The sequence below is a fragment of the Stigmatopora argus genome, chromosome 7, assembly GCF_051989625.1.
Source record: "Stigmatopora argus isolate UIUO_Sarg chromosome 7, RoL_Sarg_1.0, whole genome shotgun sequence".
NCBI classification, from domain to species: Eukaryota; Metazoa; Chordata; class Actinopteri; order Syngnathiformes; family Syngnathidae; genus Stigmatopora; species Stigmatopora argus.
The window spans coordinates 14,634,736-14,661,328 of record NC_135393.1 but is presented as its reverse complement, the minus strand read 5'-3'; the positions used below and the strand labels follow the sequence as shown (position 1 = coordinate 14,661,328).

At 39.6% G+C, this 26,593-nt stretch overlaps 1 protein-coding gene across 2 annotated transcripts in view; it reads left to right on the top strand.

The window, feature by feature from the left end:
* The first annotated feature begins 2,980 nt into the window (after nt 1–2,980).
* LOC144077324 (protein ELFN1-like) overlaps nt 2,981–26,593 on the top strand; it is a 52,239-nt gene continuing 28,626 nt past the window's right edge. For both annotated transcript variants that reach the window (XM_077604972.1, XM_077604971.1), the window contains exon 1: nt 2,981–3,303. The gene's annotated coding sequence lies outside the window, so the exon portion shown is untranslated. The remainder of the gene's footprint in view (nt 3,304–26,593) is intronic.

Sequence of the window (26,593 nt, the reverse complement as noted above, 5' to 3'; positions counted from 1 at the left end):
TGACAGTCTGGTGTCAGTGCAGATGAGACGAGCTGGTAAATTGGCAAGGGCGAAGAACAAAGAGTGCAAGACTGTGAAAATGACAGCGACAGAGAAAAACTAAAGTTTCATTTTGTGAACCTGAGTGTTGAACCGTAGAACATAGCAAGGGTTGCAAATCTGGGTTTGATGCCTGGGTTGGGCTGGCCAGAAGTGTTTTCAAGCAAGGCAAAGGAGTTTTGTTTCAAATTTGGGTTGCAAGGCAGGGTTGGGTTTAAAATAACGATTTTAAGTTTTTCAAAAGTAGAGTTTCAAGTTAAGTTTTTGAAGAAGTTTAAACTTACAAATCATTTTCTTGTTTCTGATACCGTTCCTAACACCTGGCTGTGCAGTATTGGCGTTTTATACCACGTTTTATTCGTGACCGGACGTTTCGTCGAAAGACGTTTGGTCGACCGGACGTTTGGTAGAACGGACGTTTGGTAGAACAGACGTTTGGTCGACGGGTTCGCTCGCTGTCAAATTATGACAGAGAGTTTACTGTTGATATTTTGATATTAGATATTTAGATATTAAACTCTCTCTCTCATGATTATAATTTTGAGAGCTGGTTTCAACAGTGACAACCTGGCGACCAAACGTCCGGTCGACCAAACGTCCGGTCGACCAAACGTCCGGTCGACCAAACGTCCGGTCGACCAAACGTCCGGTCGACCAAACGTCCGGTCGACCAAACGTCCGGTCGACCAAACGTCCGGTCGACCAAACGTCCGGTCGACCAAACGTCCGGTCGACCAAACGTCCGGTCGACCAAACGTCCGGTCGACCAAACGTCCGGTCGACCAAACGTCCGGTCGACCAAACGTCCGGGTACCAAACGTCTTTTGATGTTTTATTTATTATCCTTAATATTTAAGAAAATATATTTTAAAGGCTAAATTACTATCGATTTTATTACCTGGGCAATGCTGATAGTGTACCAATTCTACATTTTCTTTTAATACTAAACCATGGCATACTCACTATAATTAAAGCAATTGTTATCATAGCTTGGTCGGACGCTCACTGACGGCACTAGATGTCCAATCCACTTAAAGTGGGAGGGCTGGCACCGAATGAAAAAAAAAAAAAAACGTTCTTTCTACGTACGTTGTGGCAAACTTAAATTCTGGCTATTTTATCTTGGCCAGAAAAACTAATTTTATTTTTTGACCTCACTAGGAGCCATTGACAGCAATAGACCAATCCGTCCAATCCAGTTTGGCCACGAATGTATGAACGTCAGGCCGTCAAAAATGGTGAGCTCTTGTGGTGCATTCGTGCAGTGCGACCAACTGGACAATCTCCATCTCAATGTCGGCTAGCGTACAAGCGCTAAAGAGGCGTTTAATGTGAGCGAGTTGGCAGGCGGGACATAAGGACGTCCCGCTGAGCGCCATGGCTCATCGCCAAGGTGACGCTACATCACTGGACGCTCTCGTCGTATACTGGCACAACTCCACAATCAAGAATTAGGTGCATTCAGGCAATACGAGAACATCAGCCTCTCTAGGTTTTCACCCTGCTACCAAATAACCTTTTAGTTTTAGTACTGCAAAAAAGCATAAAAACACTAGAACATTGGTCTCGTTTGTTCAAATTGCATCTCCACTCACGCCGATATCAGCTCTTTTTTATGTGCATCTGTTGCCTCTTGACGAACATCTAAAAAAAAAAACAGGAAACTCATCTCATTTTGAAGCCTCATTTGTGAAATGTTGCTGTTGAGTAGCATTTTCGAACCAACTGTGATTTTCTCAAGTGATGATCTTGAGGCATTATTTTCTTAGCTTTTTTTTTTTGAGGCCCGGACTTGGATTCCGCGTATATTCGCTTTTGCAGCCACTAGCGTTGTCTTAAAAGTGCAGCAGCGTCAGCAATTTCTCAATCGATCTCGTGATCAGCAACTTTGAGGTGGAGTACTTTGTTTCTATCTCCCAATAGTCTCTTAGAGTAAATTGAGCATCTGTACTGAAGCCATTAAAATGCAAAGAAACTGTTCATTTTTGTGTTTACGGCTTTTCTCTTTTTAGGCCACTCTTGTACACTGAAAAAAAAAGGACATTTGGATTTACTTGTCTTAAATAGAAAATGCAACATAATATGTTTTACTTGGAAACACGATGTGGATTCAAAGTGAACTTAAAATATTACATTTTGATGCCTTGATTGAGAAAAACAAATGCAATTAAAATGTGTTTCAGGTATTGCAAGTTCATTCAAGCAAGATATTGAACCCGCACATTTCTCAGTAGTAAAATAAGGACCTAGTGTGAAAGCACTGAGATCCCTTGAGGTGGAAAAGCGCAATACAAGTGATTAAAACATGTCACATTAGTATAATTTGATCACATTGTTCACACCAAAAAAGAAAAAACTGACAGAACGTGATTTGATAACATAATTTGAACAAATGCAAATAAATAAAATTAAGTGTCAATGTCAAAAAAACTTGTTATCATGGAACCGATATACACAAATAAAGTAGATCTAAAGAATCTTTACTGTTTCCAGTGTATATTAAATATGAATATTGGGGCCTATGTAATAAAGGCTGATCTCCATGCATCTTTCTTGAGGTCATTTAAAAAAAAAAATCAACGTTCATTGTACTACATGTATGAGTTCGTATATATTTATGACCTTTAACACTTTTCATATATTTTGTTCTCTGGTAGATCTAAAAATATGATTGATTTTACGTAATTTAGCCACGAAATATGACTTAAACCCATAAAAACACAGTTCCAAGGAAACATCAATCAACGCGAGGGGGAGTAAAACTACATGCCAGAGTCAGGTTTTTCATTCTTTCTTTCTTTTGGGTTTGGGAGATGTTCTCTAAAAACCAATGTAACCCATTTGTCCTCTGCAGCCCCGGAACAGAACAGCTGGGTGAGGAAGAGAAGAAGGCGAATTCTGACGAATTAATCACCGTCTGTTCCAGCGAACCAGCGAGCGAGAGGCGCAACGTGAAACGGAGAGTGAGAGAGAGGGAGACAAGAGGGGGGGAGCCTGACGCAGTATGATCGCCACAAACTGAGAAGAGGTCGACGAGAGAGGAAGGAAAGTGAGCAAGTGGACTAGTGGACCCAGTGCTTAACAGTAGGCGCCCCCCCCCCTGCATCCCTCTCGACGTCCAGCTTTACCCCTGGCGTGCTCCTCACCGTGCCTGAGGACGGCGCACAGCGAAAGGAGAGGAAGGAGGACAGGACACCGAGCGAACGCGGGCGGAGGGGACAACGGGACGTTTTTAACCCGAGTAGGCACGTTGGAGGCGAGCAGGTAGGAGCCTGGAAGGGGGATGGTTGCGCAGGAAACTTTGACATTCCTGCGCAAACATAACCTCGCGTGCATTTGGCATGCATGGGGGGGATGTCACTTTATTAGGTACACTCGCATCCGACGCGTCGACGCGAGCTCTTCCCAATAATCGGACCCTCCGATGTAGCCGAATGGACTAAATATTCAGTGCACTTCTTCATTTAGATGCAGTAAGTGAGCTTATCAGGGGGTGCTGGTGTACTTAATAAAGTGACTGGCGATATATTGGCACGGCGTTCAGGACCTTGGACAGCGACATTCTTTTTTTTCCCCTATCGGTCTTTGTAGGTCGGGATTCATCACATTTTCTGAAATTTCCTGAGCAAAATTAGCAAAAAGAAATGCTTCAACTTACATTTCATTCACTTCTTTTTTTTCTCCCCCTCTTCCTTTAAATGGAATTCTTGCTGATATGTTTGGTACAAACTTCAGCACATGTACTATGGGATGATATTGTGATGATTTTTTTTTTATAGAGGACTAAAACGTCAAAGTTTAGCGGTCAGGAGTGTTATAGTGTTGCAATCAATGAGATCTTTTGAAGTTCAAATGAATGTTAAATAAGGCGTTGTGGCACTTAAATGTCTCTTGAGTTTTGATGCTGCTAGTTGGAAAATGAACCGTGAACAGTGCAGAACATAGTGCGTATGTACGTATGTGTATATTTAGATGTATCTATATCAGGGGTGTCAAACTCAGATTGGTAGGTGGGCCAGTTTCTTAATCTATTTATATATAAATGTACACACACACACATATATACATATACACATTAATACACGTATATATATATATATATATATATATATATATATATATATATATATATATATATATATATATATGTATATATCTGTTTATAGGTGTGTGTGTATATGTATGTATATATGTATGTATATTTGTATATATACATACATACATATATATATATATATATATATATATATATATATATACATATACACATATATACATACACATACATATATACACATACATACACATACATGGTATAGGTTTATACATAAATCAAGGTGAAAACTAGTTAGCCCTGTATGGAAAAAGTGATTGACCCCTTTTAAAAACATGATCTTAACGTGTGTAATCACATTTCTGTCAAAGCGGCATTTTCACTAACCACACACAAACCTCATTACCTCCAGGCTTGTTCAATCAGGAAATCCTTTATATAAGGCATGTGATAAATTGAATTGGCTAGAAGATGTCAAAATGACTCAATTCCAGAAAATTCAAGTACAGATGAGAAATAAAGTAAGTGACCTAGACATTTGGAAGGGGTTACTAAGACATTTCTGAACCTTAATGAGAACAACTGTCTACAAATAGAGGAAACATGCAACAGTGGTGAACCTTTCCTACGAAAAAAAGTACAATGTTGAGTCATCCAGCAGATCAAAAGAACCCAGGACAACCTCTCAACCTCGATCTTCCTTGCATCAGTTGTTAAGCTTAGTCTCTAGGACTGTCAAGAAAAGTCTGGACCAAAATTGACAGGTAAAAAGCACTGGTAATGAATAAGAAAATAGAGGCTTAAGTGACTTAAGCTAAATAAAAGATGAATAAATCATCTGAATGCATCTTATAGAATGACAAGATAAAACTTTGATCTTTTTTGCAATGGGTGTTTCTCATTAAATCTGGTGTAAATGTAACACAGTTTCAGAAAATTGTGGTGGTGTGATAACTGGGGCTGCTCTCCTGCTTCACGACCTGGACAACTGATTGTGATTGACTTCATTTGCAGGTTTCATATTGATTTCATTTATTTGTTTTCTTGTGGTGAATAATTTAGAACCTGGCTACTAAATGTGGCATGAATTAGTTTCATTGAATTATATCAGCTTCTTAATTGGATTAAGATTGGGCCTTTTGGAGGGGTGGAGAGTTATCTAGCCAAGTTGTTCCACTACCCTTGTCTATATATTTTATCGAGCAAACAGTATCTCCTGTATATTATGTGAATCCAAATAAACCTAATTATGTAGACTAGCTTTAGGAAAATATGTGTGCCTGGGTGTTGTACTTAAGATGAGACTTTAGTGTCTCTATTTTATAGCTCAGAGAAGTCGTAGAATAGACGGCTTGTATAAAGCTTGTCTCCGACATCTGTGTGTTTGTTTGAGGATGTAATGGGGATGACAGCTTTGGGTTGCAGCGAGGCCACTCGGAGAGAGTCCTCATATGACGACAAGGAGGCACGTTGGTCGCTTGCCGTGCTTGCGTTGGAGCCCTGTTGTACTCACTAGAGACTATATTAGGTACTTCTACTGGCCGAAAATGTTCAGGTTTCAGTCCTATTGACGGCGCTAGAATGGATTGCTCATGTAAATGTATTATTGACTAGTAAATTATGGCATATTTTAAAAAAAAATGAGCATGAAAGCCCACTATTGTACTATTGATCTTGACTCAATAGTGTTTCATCTGGTGCTAAAGATCAGAACTTTCTGTAAAAGTAGCAAACCCTTTGACAATTAAGCAGTGAGGGAACAAACGCTGCATGCAAGTAAAAAGACAAAAAGTGATGGCTGTCATGCCCTGCTGCTTTTTTTTGAGCCCTCTCCTCATCTTTCCACTCGACGCTCTCTCTCTGTTGGAAAGTTGAACGGTTTGCCCTGAAGCGGTCCCTGTGAGTCCAGCAAGGCACTATCGCTGCTGTTGGAATGTTGAGGGAAAAACAGCCTGTGCAAACAAGAGATAGCAGCGCCTGGCTTCCCAATCCTTTTACACGTGTGTATGCATTTGCATGCCTGTGTTTGTGTGTGATCCAATCCTGTGCGCGGTGTGAGATTCCAAGCCAAATGTGGAGAATCTTTTCTCGCCCTTAATTCCTCTCGAGATTTGCCGTCGGGGTCAGTTACACTTCAGAAAACTTTTCAGAGTCAGAAAACTGGAAGCACATTTATGACACCTTGCGTGGACAAACCCTGTTGCCTAGCATAAAGTATGACAACCATTTAAAAAAATTAATCCTTCCCGCCAAAGTTCTATTGGAGTAGTATTACTGTATTTCCGCACTATAAGACGCACCATCAATGAACAGCTATGAAATTGGTTTCATATGTAAGGCACACCGGATTATAAAACACAGTAGGAGTAGTATTAGTGGTGGTAAATTGTAGTAATAGTAGTATTGGTTTGGAGTTGTTTTATCCATCAACTAGAAGGGAAATTTCATACACTGATGAAATAATATTGATTAAAATAGGAAGGTGCATCGGATTATGCTGTTTTTTGAGAAAATTGAAGTCTTTTAGTAGCAGCTTATAGTGCGGAAAATACAGTCATAATAATAAACCTATTGTTGTGTTATTTTTCTGCCCTTTATTTGATGCATGAGACAGTTCCCAATGGGGGTGTGACCTGGCATCCATGCTGTTTGTCTATTGATTGCAATCACATTTTCATTTCACTCTCTGTGCAAATGAGTAGATTTGAAATGGAAATCACATTGTCACTTAAAGAAGGAAGTATCTGCCCACTCACTGCATGCTGCTTGATACGCGCCCACTCAGTTGGCTTAGCACTGCATTCATAAAATAATTCGGTATTGATCCCCCAAAGGGGAAATGTAGTCAGAAGTATAACGTGTGAATCTGATAAATGGCTTTAAGATGCCATAAGAGGAATTTCAGAATCACTATTTCACCACGTTAAACCACATTTGTAAAGACTGACTTAGATGACAAAAGAACAGAAAATCACTAGACAACCAGCCATTGCTTCTGCTTTCAAAACATTGAAAATTCCGTGCCATCCTGTCACAAGACCCTAAAACCTTAACACTTATCGCTCTTTACTATGAAGCTCTGACAACACCCTAAAACAAAATGACTTTTATGCAAATAATGAAGCTATATTTCCAAACTTATGGGACATACTACACAAATGCTAACTTCGTATGGTGTGGTAGTAAGCACCCCGTTGATGCTGACTACATACATAATTCCATTGAAAAAATATACTACCGTAATTACTCGAATATAACGCGCACTCGAAAATAACACGCAGGTATAACTTTGGGCCAAAAAAATCTGGAAAAACGCAGTACTCGAATATAGTGCGCACCTAAAATTTCCCGCTGACGAAAATCAGAAATCTTACCTTTTTTTCTTCGTTTCACGATTGTTTTGTTCAAACAAATTTATTCATTAGAATCCTTCAAATGAAAAGTTCCTCTCTCTCTTTGTCTGTCCTCTCATACATCTCTTCGTTGAGAATCCTATCAACGTCCACGCTTCCTTCATCCACTTCCTCTTCCTCCCACAACACATCATCCGATTGGCTTTACGAGATGACGTAAAATCCGTGCGTCAAAGTGAGTTTGACAATGCTTTTTTCGATCGAAAATTTGTAATTTATTTTAGTTATTGATTATAACACTGAACTGAGAGAGGGTGAACTGAGACGGGTACGAGGCTAGAGGGGGGCAGTGGTGGTCTCGGCTTTACGAGATGACGTAAAATCCGTGCGTCGGCTTCACGAGATGACGTAAAATCCGTGCGTCGGCTCAACGAGATGACATAAAATCCGTGCGTCAAAGTGAGTTTGACAATGCTTTTTTCGATCGAAAATTTGTAATTTATTTTATTCAATTCAATTTCAATTCAATTTATTTGGCAAGAAAAAGCACCAGGCTAAGGGCCATGTAACAAGACACAAAAAATAAATAAATAAATAAAAAAAAAAAAAAATAGTTTTTGATTATAACACGCACCCCCAACTATTGGAATTAATTATTTTGCAAAAACCTGCGTGTTATATTCGAGTAATTACGGTATATATCTTTAAGAATGAGGGCAATTATTTCAGAAAATATCTAGCTTTGCATTTCTTCACATTTTGTTGTCTTAGCAAAATTCAAACACGCCATTTAATGGCAATGTAACAGCTGAACAGACACACCTGCACCCCGCCAAAACACACACACACACACAAGCGCGCGGGATGAAGTAAGATCATGGATTAATAATGCAACATGTTCCCTGCAGGAGGCTAGTTAGCATTTCAGGAAGATTGCACCATCTCCACCAGGGAGACCATAATTAGGAAGCCATTGTTACAAGTTGCAACTATCTGGCAAACATGCATGCGCGCACACCCAAAATAAAATCAGCCCCCAAAGCCTGAACAACATCGAATTTGGTATGCATGCCGATCATGATTTGATAAAAAGAGACAAGTCTCAAAAAGCCAAGCCTGAAAAAAAACAAAAAACAAATGCAGGAGGTCTGAAATATTTGTTTGTAAGAGACAACAGTTGAAGAAAAGAAAATCACACACATTTTTAACCGTGTCTATTCAAAACGGCAATAACTGTCCAACTCATTTCAATGGGAAATCGATTTTAAGCTTTTGTTTAATTCATTTAGTTTAGTTATCGGGGCCTTTTTTGCATTTTAAAAATGGCGTTGCAGAATATGCGCAACACGAATATAACAACCATGATTCCTCTGTCCTATATGAATGTAATAAAAAGATTTCAGAAAAAAATCTTGCTTGAAAGCATTCAGGAGGCCATTGAAAATCCCCCCCCACCGTTTAACACAACTTTTTTTAATGACATTGCCTCCTATAGAGCAAGTTGCTTTGTCACTGTGACAGCAGCAGTAGTTTCATACGCCAGCATAAAGCTGGAAATCCGTCCTTGAGTGCCGGCTGTGACGCACAAAGCTTTGCGTGGCCCCTCCCACTTTTTTTGACGGGGCCCGGCCCAAGCAATCTAGGTCTGATTGTGAGGGACATCTCTGTGCTTTAATGCAATTTGTCAGGGGAAGGAGCCAGAGAGGGATGACTGATGTATTGACTTCTATATAAGAGCAAGGCTGCAGGGCTAATCTCATTTGGGCTTGCTGTGATGAGATTCTGGCCTGTTTTCTCTCCAAGATGATGTGACTTTGCTCCTGACATCACATCATCTCTTTTTCCTCAGTGTGTGTGTGTGTGTGTGTCATTGTGATTTTTATCTGCAAGTATTTTCACTATAATTGTCTTCCGCCAGGTCCAAAATTTCCTTTTACAGAGCTTTATTTCTAAACGGCATTTTATTATCGTGACTTTTAGCATTTTGCAAATTTGCTTTTCCATACTCAACAGCTGACCAAATGGTATCCGGGCGGGAAATGATGTCTGACCGAGCAGTTGAAAGTGTGACCCTCAAAATGTTAGTACAAAAAAAAAAGAAAACGGTGGACTAGTCACTGGAAAATTTAGGGGCAAAAAGGTAAAAAAGAATCACATAAAGTTTGGTGGGCCTTTCTATCATGACTAAACCCACAAAAAAGTGTTAAGAAGTCATGGAGAAAAAGACAGAAATTCCGCCATTTTGGGGTTTATAGGCCATCTGAGAGCACAAAACTGATTACTCCACCGGGTCATAAAAAGATCAGCCCCGGGTGAAAGCTTTACTGAGGAATATAAAATCTGGTAGGCCTGTCCATCTTCCTTAGACCTCCAAAAAAAAAAAAGTTTCAAGAAGCCATAACCACAAAAGGCTGACATCTCTGTCCAAAGAATATGTTAGAGATTAATTTTCAATGACTCCTTCAATTTAAAACCTGTTACAAAATTTGGTTATGGTAAAATTGAAGTACATATACAGTGGTACCTTGAGATATGAGCTTAATGCGTTCCGGGACTGAGCTCGCATGTCGATTTTCTCGTAACTCAAACGAACGTTTCGCATAGAAATGAACTAAAAACAAATTAATTCGTTCCAACCCTCTGAAAAAACACCTAAAACAGGATATTGGATTGGAAAAACATTATTATTTGTTCTAATTCGCCATCTACTAACAAAGTAACAAATAACTAGTGGTTTAATATTACTAAAATGTGTTTAATAGTACTAAAATTATACGCATTTCGCAGGGGGAGAGAGGGTGGGGACTTTTTGCACGGCAACGCGCTCGTAACATAACAAACAAATTTAAATGAACTTGGATTACAATGCAGACACTCAAAAATAAGATTAATCTAACCTAACACTAAACTTAATTCTAATTTTGTTTGACATTTTGATACCTTTCTTGGCTCTATTTGCCCCGCCTCCACACTGACTTTCAGTGAATATCAAGGGTTGTTTGCTTTTGTATTCCCTTCAAAATATTCCCAAAAAGATGCACACAAATGTCCTCACAATAGGATAACGCACGACCCCTTGCCAACAAGAAATATAACTCGTATTAGTGATCACCTCGCCATTTGCAATGACTAACGGGAAGAAAAAAAAACAATGAAAAAATGCAATGCTCCGCCCAGTGCTCGCAGAGACATTACACGAATAAATATCTTCTCAAAATTTCACTCGTATCTCAAATTGCTCGTATGTCGGGGCACTCGTACTTCGAGGTACCACTGTATTAGACTGATAGGTGATCATAAACGTGAAAAACTGGGTTTTTTGTTTTTGGTTGGAGGCATAAAGAGCATGGATTGAAATTTTGATGACTAACCATAAGGCACTGCTCTAATAACTCCACAAGGTCTCAAAGAATTCAAACTCTAGACCCAATTCCCCCAAGAAACATGCATTGAAACAAAACAGACATAAAATCACATATTGCGCTTTAAAGATTCCAATGTTAGCTTACTTTTCCCCGTTTATTTTAGGATTCATTCAAAAACGAACATACTTACGAATGGAGTAATTCAAGGCGACGTCCGCCAGCGTGATGTGACGCTCGAACACGCCCGATTGGCTCCCTGTTTTGTCGTTAGCCAGGATTCCCGGAGTTGTCATGGTAATGCACGTCTGTGGGAAATATAAAGGGGGGGTTGGAGGAATAAGGATCTGCTAAGAGGGAGACAACCGCGCTACACAAGCAGATTCTGAGATTCATGCGATGGAGTCTCTTTTATTTGGTGTTTGTGTGCAAGAAAAAAAAAGGACTTTTCTGCGGTATTTCGGATCAAAGTGAATCACTTTGACTTTGAAGTAGACGCCCAAGGGTGGTTTATTTGTTCAACTGCTGGGAGGACCAGGTGTCCGTTAAGATGTTAATTACAAAGGAGGCCTTTATTCGTGCAAAAAAGGATCACATAATGATGTTTTGTGCATTTGAGCGAGTGTGGCTGTGTGAAAACAAATTAAATACCTCCCACTTCATTATTCTGATAGTTACTGTTAGTATGCTTTTGTGAATCATAATGTGAGATACAGGGTTGTGGGTGAGAGTGCTTGAATGCATGAAAGAAAAATGAATATATATCTTCTCATGCAATCCTGATTTCTCGGAGTAGGCGTACTTTGCGTTAGGTACAATCGCCTTGCGATATCCTACGTGTGCGTACGTGTTTATGTGTGGGGAAAGCGAGAGAACTCTCTGGTAGGTGTTGTCACACAATGTGTTTAAAGGGTGAAATGCAGTGAAAAAAAAACGCACTGCATCCGTGTCATCCCGCTTTTGACACTTTGTGATGATTGTTATTCTGTCACGTCGACAGGCTCTGTTGTTCGCTCAACACCGCCTTGTATTCCGTCTCTAGTCAAAATAGTTGTACAACCGCACCCACTAATAAGTGGCGGTTCCACTTTTCTAGGTTGACGTGCAGAGAATCCTTAATATTTGGACAATTTTGCATGATTGATATCTTTTTCAAAGAATGAGGGTAAATCTCTTAAAATAGAGGACAAATAAGGAAAACCCTCATTTACGTTAAAGCGCGAGATGACGAATCTGAAATGATGTTAAAGAGGGTTGCTCAAAGAATTTAAATCTTAGACCTGCAATGAAGAATGGTACACGGTCTTTTGGTCGCCCGGAAGGTTATTGATAATTACCATTTAAATCGTTGCTCAAATTCCCTAAATACAAACTGCGAATTACTATTTAGTCATACTTAATGGCCTAGTAATTATTAGGCTAAAGAAAATCTCCAAATTTCCCAGACTTTTATTGTTTTTTGTTGGAGAACTTGTTAAGACTGATGTAGCTTTTACCTTGTTTTGTCGCCGGTCTTTTGGTCGCCGGTCTTTTGGTCGCTCGTTGTTGCGGTCCGGGCGACCAAAAGACTGGCGACCAATCGACCGCACACGATAAAGAATAGTGTTGAAATTCAGAAAATGACAGCATCTACTTCTACTATTAACCAAAGTGGGATGCAAATTAACATCAACAAAATAAAAGACAGCGATGTCAACATCATTTTTTGGCAATACACAATTGATTAGATTCATAATAAAAATCTTTCATCCATTTTTAATACCTTTTTTTAGGGTCGCAAGGTGCTGGAGAATCTCCATTTCCCAACAATATCATTGCGACATAAACCCCACCATTATCGCAGTATGATAAACGTGCAGTTCAAAACTACAAAATGTATTTTCCTACACTACTTGTCCTGTATTTCATCGCATAGTGCAAGAATTCCCTGATATATATCACAATGATGGTCACATTTGTTTAGCATTTTCCACTTTAAATGTTGCTGTTCTTGCAGATAGGAGGAGCCACCAAAACCACGATAGCAAAGCTATCTTCAAAACGACAGAATAAACAACCGATAAAAAAAGACTGATCATCTCCGCTGCCATTTCCATCACTGTTTTGGTTTGATACGATTGCCTTTTCACATAAAGCCAAGAGAAATGTGACAGCGGACACAAAGATAAAAAACAGATGGGTTTAAGGGGATAAACATGTTTTGCCTATCGCAATCTTTAAGCACACGGGAAGATGGAGTCATTTTAAGTCATCAATTTGGCTTGATTTGAGCTATTTCCCAAATTTGAACCACGGTACACATCCAAATATTCACATTTTGGCATGGAGTAAGAAGGTAACGATATCCATTCGTGGAAAATAATCCCACGATGGCAGCATCTGACGGAAGCTGAGATATTCTTTTTTGTCGGCAGTCTTTGAATGTGTCAAGTGTACAAATGGAAGTAAGCCATTCTGGCAAAAAATAGATGAAAAATAGGATTTTCCAGCATTCTGTGCAGTGCTTTGACGAACAATTACCGAGATAATTGAAATACAATAGGAATGGTCCAAGTAATCACAATTCTGCCATTTCATATTTGAGGAAAATGAAGATAATGATAAATTCATTATCTCCAATTTCCCCAAGACGTTTCGAAAGTCCTCATGATTTATGAACAGATTCTTTAACCCCATTTGGATGATTTATGATAAAATGCTGCTGGGCAACAGCTGCAGAAGTTGACGTAAGAGCTAACAAAAAAGATACATTCGGGGTGTATCTATAGCTGTTTCCTCAATATTTATGATGGATCTCCTTGCAAAAAAAGTTCAAACACAACTTTCATGATGCAAACCTTGCAGTCAAAACTACTGCAGTCAGAGTTGATGTATAAATGATTTAAAAATATAAGAAAAGCTTGGATAAAGATAGAAATATTGCCACTATTTCGGCTATTAAGCTATATTGTCCTAATGTGAAAGTGCCTTGGGTATGTAAAATAGTTGATCTTAATACAGAAATTTATCTCACGTGGGATCATAATTTTGTACATGCTAGATTTTTGTTGTCGCTTATTTATAGTCTTTTCTGTCTTTAAATGCTGGTGACAGGTGAAAATCTGCCGTCTGGAGGACTATCACTTTTCAGGAAACCATGATTATTCATGTTTGTTGAGAAATTAACATTAGCATTGCAAAAGACAGCCACCCATTTACACATTTATCAGTCCATAATTTGTAAAAACAACATTTTTAAAAGGCAAAAGTGCAGATTGACTTTCTTTTAGCGTCTAACAGCCACTAAATTTGAATTAAAAGTGATGGCGCTTGAATTGTGTGTGGTGACAGTCCACGTTTTCAGTTAAATACCTCATTGTATATGAAAAAAAAAACACAGAAATGCATACAGCCGACGTAATAACTGATAATCGCTCATTTTGTGTTTTAGATTGGCAACATTTGTCTCTTCTTACCGCTCAATTCCAATGTAAACATGACGGGAATGCTTAGTTTGTCACACAATGCCACTTCTTGTTAGACTGACTGTAAAACAAATAACAGCTTGAATTTCGATTGTTTTTCATTTGAGGTAGTACTTTTAAGACCAAAAGAAGGAACGCATACACAAATATGCACATACACACTCACACCAACGGGCAATTTTGAATTTTCAATCATTTTTACCACCCATGTTTTTGGGATGTGGGATGACATCGGATTATGCCGCCCTCGTGTATATACAATATGTATTATAAAAAGGAACACAAATATCTTCTTTGAAATCCCAGCTCTCTGAAGACAACATAAAACTTGCACTTGAAAAAAGAGCTCTTACCCATTTCACACACATGTTCTCCCTGCATATGCGTCACAATCCGCGCTTGATTTCCAGAGAGACTTGCTGCTTAGCATCAGCTGGCATCCAAATGAGCTGACTCAATACACAAACACACACACACAGACACACACACGCAGATGTGCAGGAAAGCAAGTGGAAAGAGGCTTTTAGACCTTTGCAGGAGACTTTCTGAGATTAGTCTTGGTTGTACTACGCTAGCATGGTGGAGATCTGAGTCAACGTGAATTAAGAGGTCCGTTTGTCACTCATCAACAACGGGGTGGACACCAGGGTCGGATTAGCAACATATGACTGGCACTGGGCCAGAAAACATTAACCATGTAAATAAGATTATCAAAAACAACAACAAAAACATTAACATAACCCATATGGAATATCGTCTACATCAAAAATATACTATGTCAACGCCAATATACAACTCCAATTGCAAAAAAAGGTACATATTGGTCTATCACTTAAGAGGGTCCCCTTAATAATTTGGACCTTGGTTCTTAGCTCCCCTTACATCATCGGTTTCAACTATGCAGAAACAAACCGACACACCATTTTTTTTTAATTGCACAATTTTAATATGTACGGATAGAGTCTTGACCATTAATTTTTTTAACTGCTCTTTGAGAAGATTCTATCATCTAATTAGTCTGAAACATTTGATAGTGGGACACCAAGTCCTTATTTGATCTGATTATTAATTAGTTAAAATAAATGCGTGCATTGCTACACCACTAGACAGCAATGAGAGTTGAATCATTTCGATGACATATCTAGTTATATCTAAGATGTGCGCCACAATAGGCTCCGCCCCTCAGCGGTAACCCTGGAAACGGTAGGCAGAAAAATATAATAGCAAAAAAGGTAAAGAACAGGAACAATGACACATTTACATCCACACCATCATTGACATGACTTCTTAATAAAGTCACAAACTTTACACTTGTGTTAAGGGTTTATTTAAAGTTCTTTATGTAGTCAAGATGATGTAAATGCAACATAAAAGAATGTCCTGCTCAGCAAAAGGTCCTGAAGCCAATAACACTAATGAGACTCCCTGGTATGTGTGTGTGCGAATATATGCACGAGCATGCTTTCTTTCTCAAGATGTACTGTGCTATCCTCATACACTAACTCATAATGAGTCTTCAGTGTGTGTATGCGCCACTCTATACCGTGATGTGAAGTACGCACACTATGCATTCTGTGTGATGATACACATAGCATCCATTTTTTTCAAGTGGGGAGAAAAAAAAGTGAATAGGAGTCATAAAGCGGTATGTGGCTGTTTCTTAACATTCAATAACTGGGAGCACAGTGATGGCAAGCTAATAGACATTAGCCAGGCCTGTAATAATAATTAATTACGCCTTGTTATCATGTGGTGATTGTGTAGCAGTCTGTTGCTAGAAAAAAAAAATCCCTCAATGGTAGAACAAGTCAACTTCATCAATTACATTAAAAATCGCAGAACTCTCAACAATATCACTAAATGTCACATCACCTTCATGATCATTAATGCAAAGGATAACCACATAATCAAAATTAATTCCGACACAAATGAAATATACGCAACAGCAAAATCGACAATGCCAACATCATTAGCAACAACATAGAGATCAAAATACAAATGAATATAATTAACAAAATCAACAAATGTAAATCACATTGACAAACAACATTATTACCGTCATCTCCAGCATTAAAACTAAATAATGTCAATAATAGAAGTATGAGCAACATCCTTGACACCATCTAAAATTGTTTATAATATCATTGCATCGATTCATTCAATTTTTTTTTTTTTTTTTTTTTAAATCTTCCCCACTAATCATTGTTAGGCCCAGTTTAGAGGTTTGGAAAGTTGGGTAACCACTTGGCTTTTCCATATCCCTTTGGTGTCATAACACTTTACGATGGATGAATTGGATCCAGAGAGTCATCCTCCTCGCGCAAACAATCTTGTTTCAAAATGCCCGCTTTGACATATTTGCTTGATGACCTGAGATGTGCAACGAGGCGCACCCCTCTCGTAAATGTCAACTGAGATAGCGTCGCCTGTATAATTGATGTGCTTCTGTGGCAATGACGGGTATTGCTATAGGAACAGCGGTTTGCGCCCATGCCAAGGTGGCAGGGTGACGAATGCCCTGGGAGTTTGAGTAGTGTTTGCATTCCGCCATAATATTCAAGCAAATACCGTATTTTCTGCACTCTAAGGCACAACAGAAAGACTTCAATTTTCTCAAAAAACGGCTCACCGCTTTATAAATGGAACAATATTGGTTAATCATTGTATAAAATTCTCTAGCACAGTTCTACTAGTGGACGAATAACAACTACTAGCCACTACTACTACAGCTCCATATAGCAGATGCAAAACACAACCCCTAACAACAACTACGATTAATACTAGTACAGCTCTATCTAGTGGATGTATAACACAACACCCGATTGCTAAAGCTCCTGTCAGGAGCGACTCATTTGTCCCTCCTGGTTTGCCGTCAGGTTAGAGCAGCTGCAAACGATCCTTGATTACTTCCTGATGTGGGAATTTAAGCACCACGTTAGTTAGTCATTGTCGGATCGTCCTGCGTGACACCCTACGTGTTACAGCATACATCGCTACCAGGTACTATTCCACATGCCCCGGTTTTGTTTCGGTTTGGGATGTACAAGCCCTTGTTATTTTGTAAAGCTCTTGATTCATTAAAGTTACTGTCATGAGAACAGCTCGTCTCGTCTCCTCCTGCTTCCCCGCTACTGGGTCCACATCCCCCATCACGCCACGACGTCTCGGCACGATCGTAACAGCTCCATGTAATGGATCTAAAACACAACCCACTACTACTACTACTACTCCACGCCTCTGTCTCTGATTGGCTCGGTCATCAGATGGCCGCAGTGGTCAGAAATTTGAGGTTGGCTAGCCGGTACTCTATAATGAATGAATAAGACAGGATGGTCTTGCTTGCTAATGCTAAAGTTACAGAGAAGTTAGAATTAAGCCCTTCAAATTCTGCCTGGCAACGACAGGTAGACCAGTTAAAATGAAGAGCTAATTTTCACAGCCACAAGTGATGGGGGAGTTCTTAATTACCAGATGCCCAGAGCTCTCTCATCTCTTCCCCTTGGGGGTGACACTCTGCCAAATTTTTACCCACGTCACTACGACAGCTGTCCTTGCACGTGTGATAACGACAGGGACGACGACAGTTGGAGTGATGTCACCTGTGATGAATGAGGCCTCCGGGAAGACGAAAAAATGCTAATGTTCGCGTCCACGCCCTATCGTGCTGCCTGCCTACAGCATCTTGGCAGCCGCCATCGGTCTGCGTGCCGCGATATAGCCGTCAGTCAACGAGCCTTGGAAATAGCACGCTGTCACTCCCTTTTGCGGTGTGTCCATCTTTCTCAACTCGAAGATTTTCGTTTCAATTCGGAGAGCCATACTACGTAGGTTTATGTGAAAATAAGCTGATAATTTACGTGCGATGTTGGAGCCCATCCCAGCTGACTTTGGGTGGAAGGCAGAGGGTCACCCACTCCTGTCCTGGAGGGCACCCATCCAGTCTGTTTTGCATATCTCCCTTCTCCAACATACCTGAATCAAATACAGTGGTACCCCGACATACGATCTTAATCCGTTCCGGGACTGAGATCGTATGTCGAGCTTTTCGTAACTCGAGCGGACGTTTCCCATTGAAATGAACTAAAAACAAATTGATTCGTTCCATCCCTCTGAAAAAACACCAATGATACAATGATAAACAGCCTCTCATGTCATGGCCACTTGGCTTGGTCGCATCTCGAAATTTTGATGGTATCTCGGGCGAATTATTCGATCGAAATTTTCATCGAACCTCGAGCATGTCGTAGGTAGAGCTGATCGTAGGTTGAGGTACCACTGTAACTAGGATCATTATCAGGCTTCTCCTAATCGCTGAGGAGTTCATCATTTGATTCAGGTGAGTTTGAGGAGGGTAAATAGGGAAACCAGACCGGATCGGTGCCTTCGAGTACCCGAGTTGGTGAACTCAGCCCTGATTACGATCACCAGAGCGTACCGAAAATTTGAATTCTGCCAAACAAGTGTGTTTAATTTCCTGGTTTTTCTAGCAAAGCGGCATTTCCTTCGAAGCAAAAGCTCGGCCGTAAAGATAAATTCTCATTTCTGTCTACCCTGCTACCTGTATCAATGGAAACGTCAGTGAAGCGCTCCTGGACTTGAGTTATTTTTATCAAGACGGTGATTCGGGCGTAGTCAGGGTGAAAGTTGGGACAGAACAACTTACAGTGTGGTTGGATAACTGCACATACAATGTTGGCTGAACACATCTCAAGCCTCAGGGCAGCACTTGCAATCTCCCCCAATTGCTTTGTTGTTGCTGCTTTTTAAAATTCCTTGTTTCTTTTCCCCCCTCCCCAATCTCCACCTTCATTCTCGTGCCCGTCAAGTCGGAATGGCATGAAAAATAGATGGCGGAGTGTTCCCCGGATGACGCTCGGAGCGTGACATCTACCTGATTAAACGCGGGTGGCGTCTTTCCTCCCCCTGTGGTTTTGCTGAGCAGAAACAAAGATTTCAGATGGTTTGCTTGTTGCGAAAAAGGAATTCCTTTGAAAATAAAAAAAGTTCTTCTCTGGCTTCTAAACATTCTTATCGGAGTCCCTGAGCTATACTCTGCCAAGGATTTCCTCTTTTTGGATTTTGACTCCAGCAGTTGCAGCATGAGAACAAATGTCATTATCTTTTATTCTCTGTATGCTGCATGAGCTGGGTGGAGATTTATTGAAACAGATTGCAGAGCCATCATTTTGAGAAAGTTATTGCTTAGATATTGTCCTTAATTAGCATGCATGGCACTTTGTACAGGTTTGTTCTGAAAACGTGTTTTGAAATCCGTTAATAATTTTCAAGATTGGTTAAAAAAAATTGTTTTGAGAGAAAATAAGACATCTACAGTGGTACCTCGACATACGAGTGGCCCGACATACGAGCAATTCGAGATACGAGTAAAATTTCGGGCAAATATTTATCTTGAGATAATAGACAAATTTTGATACACGAGCAGGCAGCGGACACGAGATGCTGCTCATAAGAACAGCATGGCCACTGTCTCTGTCCCCGCAACTCCCTCGTGTAATGTCTCTGGTCGCAACTCCCTCTTTGTAACGTCTCTGCGAGCACTGGGCGGAGCGTTGCATTTTTTTCAGTGTTTTTTCCCCCGTTAGTCAGTGCGAAAGGCGTATATACTACTTCTCGTTGGCAAGTGCGTTATCCTATTGTGAGGACATTTGTGTGCATCATTTTGGGAATATTTTGAAGGGAATACAAACTCAAACAACCCTCGATATTGACTGAAAGTCAGTGTGGAGGCGGGGAAAAAAGAGCCAATCCGGAAGAAAGGTATCAAAATGTCAAACAAAATTAGAATTAAGTTTAGTGTTAGGTTCGATTAAACTTATTTTTGAGTGTGTCTGCATCGTAATCCAAGTTCATTTAAATTTGTTTATGTTATGTTACGAGTGCGTTGCCGTGCAAAAAGCCCCGCCCCTCTCCCCACCTCTCTCTGGCCATCTCTCTCTCCCCCTTCGAAATCCGTATTATTTTAGTACTATTAAACACATTTTAGTAATATTAAACCACTAGTTATGTGTTACTTTGTTAATAGATGGCGAATTAGAACAAATAAAAAAAAAATTCCAATTCAATATCCTGTTTTTGGTGTTTTTTCAGAGGGTTGGAACGAATTAATTAGTTTTTAGTTCATTTCAATGGGAAACGTTCGTTCGAGTTACGAGAAAATCGACATACGAGCTCAGTCCCGGAACGAATTAAGCTCATATCTCGAGGTACCACTGTACTCAAAATTGTTACTGTTGAGGGATTCATGAAAACTTTACAAAGTCTATTCTATTTTTTTTTCCTGATTTGAAAATAATCCAAAAAGGTTATGATAACTTTGGTTTAAAAAACGGAATTGGGGAAACGTCGGTGAACGTTATGTAAAGAAATGTGACTGCTCAAGGCTTTACGAGAACCATTGGCAGAGACTGGAGAGCTATCATTTAAATAGACTTCTAGTATACATATGAGAAAAAAAATCCATTCAACTTGGAAAAACAATTGGTCATGGTTTAATGAAATGTTTAAAGAGTACTGCTGCTCCAATGCTGATGAGAACCCTTGAAATAGACCACGCTCCTTTCAATTTATGAAACCAATAAAATGCATTAAGACAAATTCCTGCAGCTTATTTTTTTGTACTGTAATTTTCTGCCGTGTTGAGCACCCTTTTTCACCAGGAATGTGTTAAGTAGCGGATGTTTTTCCCATCTTTTGCGTCAATTCAAAGCGGAAAGCTAACTAGGCGGGCGATGAATAATTCATGAAAGGGAGTCCATTTATTTTGTCGTGGCAGAGTGGGCCTGTTGTGACTACCTGAAGTTTATCAAGATTGACTGGAAATGTCCAGTGAGGAGCCAGATCTTGCCTCTTCTGTGAGCGAGTTGAAATCAGCCGCTCGCTCGCCAAGCTGCCACTCTGGAATGTCGGGCCAAATGACTTTACATATTTAATGCATCGCCACAGGCTGAAAGGTAGGCTCGCGCCTCCTCGGACGCCTACCAAGAACGTCGCTAAATGGTGCCACTGCTGCGGGGATCCTCATTTCCATACCTTGGGATTCACAACTTTAAGTACTCTGGTTTGAATTTGGAATTCGTTTTAGCATATAGGAGCTTTCTCGCCCAATGAAGAAAATTTAAAGAGTATTTTTTTCCTCGATAAAAACTTACTGTCAAGACTGTGCTTTCAGACACCGGTTTTGATAAGGTCGATGGCGGATTTAACCACCCAGATGCTGACCGGAACCCCAGAATTAGATTTTGTAGACCCCCCTTGAGTTACGACATTACTCTATTCCGGAGTTGCGATCGTAAGACAAAATCGTCGTAGCGGGAGCAATAGAAATTGTTATAGAATTTAGGTATGAATAAAACATGTGAGATTCGGAAGCAAGAAAGTGCTAAACAAAAAGAGAACGCATTGTGGGAGGGATTTCGGCCTATCTTCGTCCATCTTAGTGACGCCAACCAATAGCAGACCAGCATTTTAGCAACGCAATGGTGCACAACAACTGCCAGGTTTGAATTTTGAAAAGTTTTGGCCACACAGGAGAAATTCTTGATGTTGCAAGGCGGGAAAAATGCCGTAAAAAGGGAACGGAAAAAACTTCGTAATATGAAACAAAATCCTATCCACTGTATTTTGTAGAAAATATGTTTGTCACTGTAGTTCAGTTCTTGACAAGCAACCTAGGAACAGAATGTTTTAGCTACAATTACAATGATTTTTTCTGGCAAATATCTAGAAAAGTGTGAAATGGCAAAGTAGGTTTGCAGAGATTTGAAATCGTGACCACCTTTACAATTCATATTACTGACCAGAGCGGCAAGCCATGACAGTGTGACATCTGACCCGCCTGCACGTTACATTAGGCAGTTTGCTAATGAGTAGTCCGCCATGTAGAAGAATTTTCTTCTCAACCAGCCTGTGACCTCTCCTGAACTTAACTAGTCTCTCAGAGAACCAAGATGAGACAAACTAACCAACCAGGGAAAAGGTCCTCGCTAGAGGTTAAAGCTTTAATTATGCCTCTAAGAAGAGAGAGGATGGTGTTCACTCCCCAAAATTAAAAAATAAAGTATGGGATTATATAAATCATTGAAAATTTACAGAAAAAAATTCTACAAGAGGAATAGAACTAACTGAAAATACACCACCGAGAGCTTTACTAGCATGTTTTAAAAAGATAGATAAATGTAAAAATGAGATTATAAATAACTGCTTGAACAAAATAATTACATGTTTGACAAATGCTCACATGCAAAAAATGATAGCGTGGCCTTTGGACACTTGTGATTGGACGATGGAGCTGTTCAAGTAAAGAGCTTTTTTTGCGTTGACATGAGCAAAAAAGTGAGATCCTCACTATGGGTGAAATTCACAAAAAGTTTGACAGGTTTTGATATCAGCTAAAAGTAAGCTTAATTGTCAAAGTACCCAAGAAACTAATAATGTCAAATTGTGTTTCAACAAATCTTTCTTTACTTTTATGTATTGCAACCGCTATTTTCCTTCAAAACACGAAACAGCATGAAATGATTTGTTTGCTTTCATACTTAAAGGCACCAATATAGTCAAAGTAAAAAAATCCATATAAACATATTGAAAATGAAATAATTGAACAAAGAAAATTCTGAGTGTTAAGTCATAATTATGCTAAGGAAGATGACAATGAATAAGAAAAGGAAGAAAAAGCCGGCTTGCGCAAACTAATTCTGAGAAGTGTGTTCAAAAAGTCGTAAAAATAGCTTTTGGTGATTTGTTCACCTTTTGTGTGTGTAGGCAGCCCTACAACACACAAACCTCCACAAATATACACACACACACACAAAAACACACGCACAAAAGAAGAAAATGCAGCGCTGGCATGTGGTGGACTAATTTATGCTTGAGTGCAGTTCAATTAAGGCAGATGTAACGAAGTGTTCTACAGCCTCAACGCAATGCAGTGCATCTACACACACACACACACACACACTCATTGAGGACTTGCGTAATAAACTTGCCGTTTTTTTTTTCAAATTGCCATGCCGTTTGTCCGTATATGTTGTTGTTTGTCATATTTGCTTTTGCAGTGAATATGTGCTCCCGGTGTCCATTACGGCTGATTGAAGCAGATTTTCCGCATGAGAAACTTAAGTCCCAAGATGCTGTGCTCTCCTGGCATCATCGTCCCAGCTCCGGCTGTAGTGGGACTGACTGAAAAATTGGTTCATTTGCCCCTCCCAGTCAAGATAGATTGGTGATTTTGGTGGTTTTGTGAAGCCGTACATCCGTGAGTCCACTCTTCAGTCTGTTGGCCTGGCTTTTGGGTATGGAAGTCAAAAATTGGCTGTGGCGGACATCGTTTCTTCTGCGCCAAACTCCCAAAAGACATATCAGTTTTACTGGAAAACTTGACGAGACGAGAGTGGAAAGAAAGTCCCTCGAACAAGTTAATTCAGACCCACATCTAAGACGCCAAAGGCGACAGTCGCCCAGAGAAAAGGGTCTTCATCTTTTCAGAGTTTTGACAGCGCAGCTTCACAGCCTCAGTGCCGATCAAGACAAGACTTGGTAGATTTGTGTATGGTAATAAGAGTCAAGTAAAGGTGTCGGGGACTTCTACGTGGAACTAGACAAAGTTTCCAATGTGTCACGTATACTCGACAACATTTTTATGAAGGCGTCAATTTGATTTTCATTATTCTCTTGAAGTTTCTGACAGAAAACTTAGGCGTAACAACAAAGCATTTCTTTTGTTATCGTTGCCGTGACAACCCATCCCTCAGTTTATCTTGGAGCAGGTGTTTCATATCAGCCTTGTCTTCCTCAAGTCTCCTCACCCTCGTCCTTCCCCGCCTTTGTGTAAGCATAAATGATATATCTTTTCTTTCATCCTTTTCATTGCAGCATATTCATAAGGGCTTTTTATTTATGGCTCAGGTTTTAAGCTTCCCTCTTCTTCCTCGTTCCTCGTTCCTTTGCTACCTCTGTCTTTCTTTCACTGCTGACTCCCACGTCTTGCTTTTTTCTTTTTGCTGGCTGCGAACAATTTCTCATTTTTGTGGCATTCTTCACCAAAAAATTAATTGGGGGATAAAAAAATTGGAATGGCAGATTACTGGTGTCCATGCGCCTCACTTATTTTCTTAAATAGGGTTCTATTACAAAACAAAAAACAAAATGTAGCACTTGAACTGTGTAGATGACAAAATCAGTTGCATTGATCAACTCAAAAGTCAACCCAAGTGTCTTAAACATAGAACTTACTACTTACAACATAATGCACAGGAATGTGTGCATTAGAAGAAATACAATTTTCATCAGAATATTTTAAACTAAAACTATGTTCCTCCCTCGTGAAAGCAATTAAAACTTTGTACTGTTGAATAAATGCTGTGCTATACCGAAAATAAACAGATTTGTTTCAATATGGGCGCATCAAGAAAAAAGTTATTTGAAAAAATTGGAATATATTGGAAGCAAACCTGTTTAAAAGCTAACGGATGTGCAGCAAGATGGTGTCTCTTTTGGTGTTATGGCTATGGGAAAGTTGTTGTTGCGTTTAGTTTAAGTGTTCTAAGTGATAATATGTCAATGTTCCTATTTTCTCAATGAAGTAAATGAGTTAATATGAAACCAACTTGAGATGGATTTTTTTTGCCTATTGAACTTCCTTTGACGAGTAGCATTTGAGCAGCTTAGTAAAAGATGGCGATAAAAATCAAGAAAATAATGCAGCATTAATTAAGAGTAAAAATTATGACAGAAAGAAAATGAACACAACAGCACAATGCTTTCAAAAGTTGAAGACCGAGTCTGAGAGATGGAGAGCCGATAATTAAATCTTAATTGGTTCATTAGATAGGATTAAGCTCATTGATTGGCTAGCATCAGATGGCTAACTTGCTGTGGCTGCCGTTGAATTGGCTGGCTAAAAAGCATTTGAATCAAAGTCATGCAAGCACACGTGCGCACACCCTCATACACACTCATCTAAGTTATTTAGTGAAACATCCCCATAAAACCACCTGTAATTCACATGCACAAAGGCCCAAGGCTACAGCTCAATGATGTGTACACGGCGAACTTTCATAACTATTTAATAAAAGAAGTAGTATGTGTCCGTTTGCATATAGTATGAGCACGCTATTGTGCAATTCACAATACAGACACTCCTCAACTTACGAACGCAATTGGTTCCGAGCGATTGTTCATAAGTTGAATTTGTTTGTAAGTTGATTTAGTGCTATATTTTGTATTATAATTTATGTTTAAGGCCTACATAAGTATATTGAAGGTTTATATAAGTGCATTTGTATGTTTAAGGCTTGTATAAGTAACACGCATTGGTTTGTACTGAAAAAAAAACATTTAATAAAATGGAGAGAATATGTACAGTACTGTAGAGAGAGAGATAGATTTATGTATTAGAAACTGGCCAAAAGAAGCGACCTAATGACGATTGCACAGTTTTCTTCTTTTTTTCATCATAAATGATGCAGTAGCACTGTATGGCATCATTCAATTGATTTGCAAACTTTGTGCAACGTTCAATATTTGGGTCCTGCTGCTCGATCTTTCTGTTTATAAATGGTACTCAATGTGCAACGCTCACCACTCTCCCGCGCATCAAGCTTCGTTATTATTGCCACTCGTTTCAAATGAAATGGCTTGCCTCTTCCTTGCAACTCCCTCAATAGAAGCCTTTAGCTTTTTACCAACCATATTCAATATTGGATGCATGAGATATTTAATGATACAAATGAAAAAGGTTCTTTGCACACTGGAGATACATTCACGCACTTCCGCATTGCAACGAAGAAGGTAGATGCTGGGTGAGCTGAGCTCTCACAGCGCCAGGCGTTGGTATTAGCGGCGGAAAGAAGTACTACTCCGAAAAAGACGCGAAATACAAAATTGTACTTGCGAACATTTTTGGACTTAAACGCAATTTGCAGACATGTTCGTATGTACCGTTGTTCGTAAGTTGAATGTTCGTAAGTAGGGGAGCGTCTGTATACATTTATGTCGTGTATGCTTTCACACATGGTGCAGACTTTGGCACCCATTGCACAATCAGTGCCAACCTTCCTAGAAAAATTTGGATTGGATGTCTATCAGTGGCAGTGGCAGTGGCAACAAATAAACATATTCTAAAAACCCGATTTTTTTCATATGATCAGGGAAATCCCTATAATACACAACTGTGTGTAGATGTATGTAAATCCCTCCTTTGATGTGAGAACTCTTTTATGGGAACATTGCGGGGGGCACTCTTTAAACCGTGTAAATTACATACATTACCCACATTCCTGGTGCATCTGCACCCATAAAACC